Source organism: Lathyrus oleraceus, chromosome 7 (genome assembly GCF_024323335.1).
Source record: "Lathyrus oleraceus cultivar Zhongwan6 chromosome 7, CAAS_Psat_ZW6_1.0, whole genome shotgun sequence".
Lineage (NCBI taxonomy): Eukaryota > Viridiplantae > Streptophyta > Magnoliopsida > Fabales > Fabaceae > Lathyrus > Lathyrus oleraceus.
Window position 1 is genome coordinate 455096064 of NC_066585.1, and position 7282 is coordinate 455103345.

Sequence of the window (7282 nt, forward strand, 5' to 3'; positions counted from 1 at the left end):
AAAGTCAATCTGCGGAGATCTATATGCTGTAAAGCAAAGATCTGCGGGTACTGCTGAAGAAGCAGAGGATCAGAGATATCAGGAAACAACCCGATCAGGGTACAGAAAGTCACAACGGGCAAAACAGCCACCAAGACGAATCTGTAGGGGAACAAGAGAAAACCCAAGATATCTGCAGGGGATCCCAGTGTCAACTGAGAAACAAAGGGTGCGTTGTACAAGCACGAACTGCTGTAGAAGCAACTCCACACAACTCCGCTGGGGAACAACCCACTGAGTGAGAATGATATCATCCAAATAGAATCTAACTGCATAAGCAACTCTACTGGGGAAAACTGTCGGCTACTCTCTTGGGGAATAAACCAACTGAGGGAGGACAGATCAAACAAGTAGATTCTGCAACGAACCACTCCACTTGGGGAGAATACACATAGCAAACTGGTCACAACAAGTAGATTCTGCAATATAAGCCACTCTACTGGGGATCACAAACAGTCAAGAAATTAATCCGTTCTCTGGATGCTAGAGCCATCATCCGACCATACTGGGGATCGAAAGAGTATTCAACAGGCAAAACTGCCACAACAAACGCTCTGCAGACTACGCTGAGGAAAAGATGGTTGAAATACTAGGATATCAACCCAATCAACCACTGAGTAGGAAAATAAATCCTGCTCTGCTAAGGAGAGAAACTCTGATGGAGAGATAACAACAAATCCGCGGACGACTTCGCCGGGGGAAAAGGTAAAGTACCGGGTATCAAACCGCTGACTTACCGAGTCTTTAAAAAGAAAGCGATCGTGCTGAGGAAACAGACAATTCTGCTGGCAACTGCACTGGGAAGAGTGACAACAACTCTGCTCGCGACTCCGATGGGGATATCAATAACAGCTTTAATCGTGACTGTGCTGAGGAGACAAATAAGGTCTGGGAATGTCGACCCACTGGAGAAAGTGACGGGGCACCAAGATGACAAACCAATCAACCGCCGAAACTCACAAGGAAACACCCATGCTGGGGAAAACTGCTGCTGGAGAAAACGAAGTCTTCAACAACACTCTGCTTGCGACTAAACTGGGGAACAACCCCAACAACAACTTTGTTTGAGGAACAACCCCAACAAAGATCTGAAGAAAGAAGATACAACCAAATCAGGAATATGAACAAATGTCTTACCTGTTGGAAATCATGCCACCCTCGGGAGAGCACTGAGATATTCTTGAGTATCCTTTCAACCTTGTGAATGTTCACTTTGTCTAAAACAATATTTTTTTGAAAAATTTGATTTGTTTAAAACAATGACATTTTATCAATTAAAACATGCAAAACATTTGTTGAATTGAAACAAATAAGAGTGCAAATAATTGGATAAAAAGCTCAAATTGATTTGATGGAATGGTAGTCTGCAAATGGCAAGACTCCATAGATCTGTACAAATTTGAAATCAGTGATATATATTGGAAGAGGGCTACATTGAACATAATGATCCTTTCTCTACCAATTTGAATCTCGATGTATCCGAAGCTTCGGTTAACGACGAATCGAGAATCTTCTGACGAAATGACGACTGATAAACCAGAAAGTCTTGTCAGGATGCAGTTACTTGCCAAATCCCTAATTTTTGCCTAGATTGCCCCAGGATGAGGTACTCAATCTAGCGGGATGCAAATATTTTTTTTTTTTTTTTTTAAGTCTCTAATTTTTGCCTGAATTACCCTTGCGGGTTCTCCACCGAGACGCTCATTTTTGCCTAAGCCGCCCTTTCGGGTTTTCAACTTAGCGAGCTATTCTGTTTTTTTTCATTTGCATATACTTTTTTTTTAGGCAAAGTATCTCTTGACTGCATCTGAATTCACAGGACGAGTGAAATCCTCCCCATGCATTGTTGTAAGCATCAAAGCTCCGCCTGAAAAGGCTCGCTTAACAACATATGGACCCTCGTAGTTTGGAGTCCACTTGCCCCTGGAATCGGGCGCGAAAGACAAAACTTTCTTGAGCACGAGGTCACCTTCTCGGAACACACGAGGCCTGACCTTCTTATCGAATGCTTTCTTCATTCTCTGTTGATATAACTGACCATGGCACATGGCAGTTAAACGCTTCTCTTCAATTAAATTCAGTTGGTCGTAACGACTCTGAATCCATTCAGCATCAGTCAACTAGGGACTTGAGGGTGTAATTTTTCTTTTGAAAAATCTTGAAAAAATTTTCCTGGTTTTTGATTTTTTCTTATTTTTCACCCTCTTTCTTCTTTCTTTTTTTTTTGATTGATTTTTTTTTTATTTTTTTTTTTAATGCCCCAGTTTGACTGTTTTGCTGATTCTCATGATACAGCTGAATGAGCTTCTCTGGTGCTCAAGAAGGTGGGTAATCTCGTCAGGAATCCCCTTTAACATCATCTTCCTCTGCCTCAGATACAAGGAATTCAAGATTGGGAGATGGCGTTGGATCATTATGTTCAATGGGTTTAGAAATCCCTGCATAATGATTCTGGATAATGAAGAGCTTTTGAATTTTAAACAAGCAAATCATTTATGCAGATGAAAAATGTTGTTTTTGTTTTTCAGGGTTTTTTTTTGTGATCACTGATTTCATGCAGAAAAGCAAAAAGTGAAAACAAATGGAAAAACAAATGTTTAGCAATGCATTAATTGAATGAAAACATCATTGTATATATGCTTTGCCAACAATGTCATCACTTCTCCTTTTGGCATGGGAGAAGGGTTTCAAACAAAGTGAATCATTACTCTGATCTATGGATGACTGTAGGAACATCTACAGCGACCCAATTGTGGCTGACACCACCAGGAATAACAAAATTGTTCAAGTCTTCTGCGTCCTCTTCAATGATAGCAGCAGCTTCCTCCTCTTCAGGTTGATCAGCATGGATGAATCCTCCACTCGTGAACAGACCTTGCTCGTTGAATGCCCCAGAACCATAGCCAATGCCAGCCCGGGATCGGTTGTCTTCGAGTTCAAGCACTTTCCCTAATCCAGCAACTGCACCACATTCAATGGCCAGCTTCGCATCTCGGTAGGAAGTGAATGAAGGAGACTTCTTCTCGATTGGTTCATCAATAGATAAAGCTTGGAATTGAGTTCCAACTTCATCCTCTGCGTCAATGTACGAGAAAGAAGACAGATGGCTGACCAGGAGAGCCTTTTCTCCCCCTACTACAACCAGTTTCTTGTTTTTGACAAATTTCAGCTTCTGGTGTACGGTGGATGTCACGGCGCCCGCCTCGTGAATCCATGGTCTGCCTAAGAGACAGCTATACGATGGGTGGATGTCCATTACTTGAAAAGTAACTTGGAAATCACTTGGTCCTATCTTGATTGGGAGATCAACTTCCCCAATCACGGTCTTGCGCGACCCATCAAAAGCCTTCACAACGACCCCACTCTGCCTCATGGGAGGACCTTGATATGACAGACGAGAGAGTGTGGATTTTGGCAATACATTTAAAGAAGATCCAGTGTCCACCAGCACATTGGACATTGCATCAGATTTGCAATTCATGGAGATATGTAAAGCCATGTTGTGGTCTCTTCCCTCCTCAGGGAGATCAGCGTCACAAAAGCTCAAAGTGTTGCAAGCGGTAATGTTTGCAACAATACTATCAAACTGCTCAAGGGTGACGTCGTGATCGACATATGCCAGATCCAAGACTTTCTGCAGAGCCTCCCTATGGGGTTCTGAATTCAGCAGCAAAGAAAGAATGGAAATCTTGGAGGGCGTGTGTAGAAGCTGGTCTACAATATTGTACTCACTTTTTCTGATGAGCCTCAGCATCTCATCAGATTCTTCATCAACAATGCCACTTGGGCCAACTGAAGAAACAGGAGTCTTTTGTACGGAGGAGGAGGGTTTGGCAACATCAAGTGCCGGATTCTGAACATTCACAGCGGTCCCCACTGGGCGCTCAACAGAATCAGAAACAGTAGCCTTTGGAGGCGCAGAAAATACACGACCACTTCGGGTCAACCCACTGACATCAGCAACAGTGGTTACGGAAGTGGAAGGTAAAGGAACTTCGACCCCATCTTGGACGGCAACAGGATTGTACCGGAATGGCACAGCTCGATCGGATGAATAAGGCACAGGGCCGGCTGGTTTAATAATCAAAGAAGGGGAAGCCTTCGGCTTGTTGCTATTGTAGCGAATAACAACCGGCTCAGGCAGCTTGAACACTGGTGATATGACATTCACTTCAGGTTCGACTTCATCAACATTGCGATTCTGGAGAATCTCAATGGTACCTTCATTCAACAACTTCTGAAGTTCTCTGCGTACTTGATCGCAACCCAAGCGATTAACCGAGCAGACGCGGCACTTGTCGTGGTTATGCTCCAAGTAGCTGTACTGACACAGCATACGGTGTAAATCAACCAACGACTGCCTGATATGGCTGACATATCTGACCTTGTACTTCCCAAGGCATTCCTGAATCATGTTGACAGATTTCCCATGCGCAGGCAATGGGTTCTTGGTGACGTTCGGGCTTGAGTCCTCAAAACTCAGGATTCCACTTCTCATAAGGTCTTGCACCTTAGTCTTCAGCTGGAAGCAATTTTCTATGTCATGGCCCGGAGCGCCAGAATGATAGACACAGTGTAGGTCAGGCTTATACCACCACTGAGGGTTGACCGGTATAGCCGGAGGATCTCTTGGAGAAACCAACTTCCGCTCTATTAGAGAGGGATATAACTCCGCATACGACATAGGAATCGGATCAAAACTGATCTTCTTCCTTTCATAACCCATGTTCGCTTGATTACTCGTATTCCCACGAGGCTGGTAAGCCTGTTGCTGTGGACGAGACTGTTGTTGATGGTACTGCGGTTGTTGATATTGTTGCTGATGTTGATACTGTTGATGTTGATATTGCTGATGTTGAGGAGTATTCTCCTTGAAAATAGGTGCTACGTGAGCCACCTGGTGCTGATGACTGGCATGTCGTGCAGGCTTCCTCTGAACAGAGGGTCTTCTATGTTTTGGCTGAGATTGCACGGCATGTGCTTCGCCTTCTTTCCTCTTAAACGCCCCATATCGCTTAGAAGAAGAACCATCATCTTTAGCTAACCGTCCTTCACGGACACCTTCTTCAAGACGCATCCCCATGTTCACCATCTCGGTGAAATCAGAGGGAGCGCTTGCTACCATCCGCTCATAATAAAATGAGCCAAGAGTCTTCAGAAAGATCTTGGTCATTTCCTTCTCTTCCAGCGGTGGAGTGATCTGAGCTGCCAGCTCTCGCCATCTCTGGGCGTACTCCTTGAACGATTCCTTGTCCTTCTGGGACATGGACCGGAGTTGATCTCAGTCAGGCGCCATATCGACGTTGTACTTATATTGCTTGACGAAAGCTTCGCCAAGGTCGTTGAAAGATCGGATGTTGGCACTGTCCAGGCTCATGTACCATCTGAGCGCGGCACCGGATAGACTGTCTTGAAAATAATGAATCAGGAGTTGATCATTATCAGTCTGAGTTGATATCTTCCTGGCGTACATGACCAGGTGAGCAAGTGGACAGGTGTTCCCCTTGTATTTTTCAAAGTCCGGGACCTTGAATTTGATCGGTATCTTGACACCGGGAACTAAGCAGATTTCGGCTGCAGACTTGCCGAATAGATCTTTACCACGGAGGGTCCTCAATTCCTTTCTCAGCTCAAGGAATTGATCGTTCATGGCATCCATCTTTTCATGAACGTCTGAGCCCTCAGATGGCTCAGAGTGATAAATGGTGTCGTCTACCCTGGGCATGGTATGCACGACAGGAGGAGCGGGAACAGGGACCGGGCTAGATGCCGGCATATGAGCAAATGTTGGGGCTGGCAGATCAGGCATAAAACCTGGAGGCATCCCCCAAGGAAAACCGGGAGGCATAGCATTGGGCACATGGGCGCTGACTGGCACCGTTGAAGTAGCTACTTCAGAGATGACTGTCCTTTGAGCAGGAGTTGCGGGAGGCGGAGTAGGTTGATTCTGAGCAGCAAGAAGTTGCTCCATCAGAGCGCCAAGCCTGGCGACCTCTTCCTTCAATTCTCGGTTCTCTTGTTCCAGTTGCTCCATTACTCTCGCTGAGTTGACTCGCGTATAATACCGGTGAGTCAGCTTGTCTTCAAAATAAATGAAGAACAGAGGATTAGGAACAGAAGACCAGAAACAAAGGGTACCTGTTTATGCAAGAATGATGCATGAAATGCTTGTGCAGATGCTTTGTTTTCAAGGAACCCTTAGGGTATTATTCGCAATATTTTGAATAGTTAAAGCATTTTAATTACTCATGGAAAATATTTCATTCAAAATATTGAGACAAAGAAATACAGCATTTTTGATTCATTACAAAGAGAAAAGGTAAATGACATCCTATGGATCCCTAGAAGCTCGGGATGCTGGAAGACGAGAAGTGCACAACTTCTTGATCTCTCTCTCATAGGCAGCCTCCATATCAGCTTTCTCCTTAGCAAGTCGATCATACCTCCTCTTCCAGAATTTGGATGACTGAGGAAGCAGAGAAGTCCAAGTGTCGTTCGGATCGTCGATCACTCGGTGCTCGAGAAATTCAATCATAGCGTCCTTCTCCTTGAGCTGCTGCAGCAATTCTTCTCTTTCACGGATCCAAGCACGCGAAAGGTCTTCTTCTCTCAACTCCTCTACACGTTGGGTAGGGAGGGTTGAAGGCCCAGCCACATCCAACGGTGTAGGTCTTGGATGATCATACGGCATCAAGTAGGTGGCAGCTCTCTGTCTGACCCAAGAGGTGTATGGCTTCAAAGCAATGCAGTTCTTTGGTCCCAACTCGTTCCTACTCTTCTTGTGAATACTGCACCATGCACGGACAAATCTGGCTTTCAGGCCTTGGGGATCTTTACCCTCCTGGAAGAACACACCTTCTAACAGAATGTTATTAGGTTTATCCTTCAGGGGGAACCCAAGCTGACGACGTGCGAGAATAGGATTGTAGGTAATCCCACCACATGTACCGAGAAGAGGCACATTAGGGAATTCACCATAATAATCAATGATCTGGACGGTATCATACACGCGATCATACCAGGTGATATCATCATTGGTGAGAGACATGAGTCTCTGAGACCACCGTAGACATCCCTTGTTCTCCTTGAAAGCAACTGTCTGCGGCAAGTGCGAAATAAACCACTTGTACAGCAGGGGTAGACAACAGACAATGACTCCTCCATTCTTCATATTTCTCAGGTGCAGAGAGAAATAGGCATCGCCCAACAAAGTCGGAACGGGATTAAGAACTGAGAAGATCCT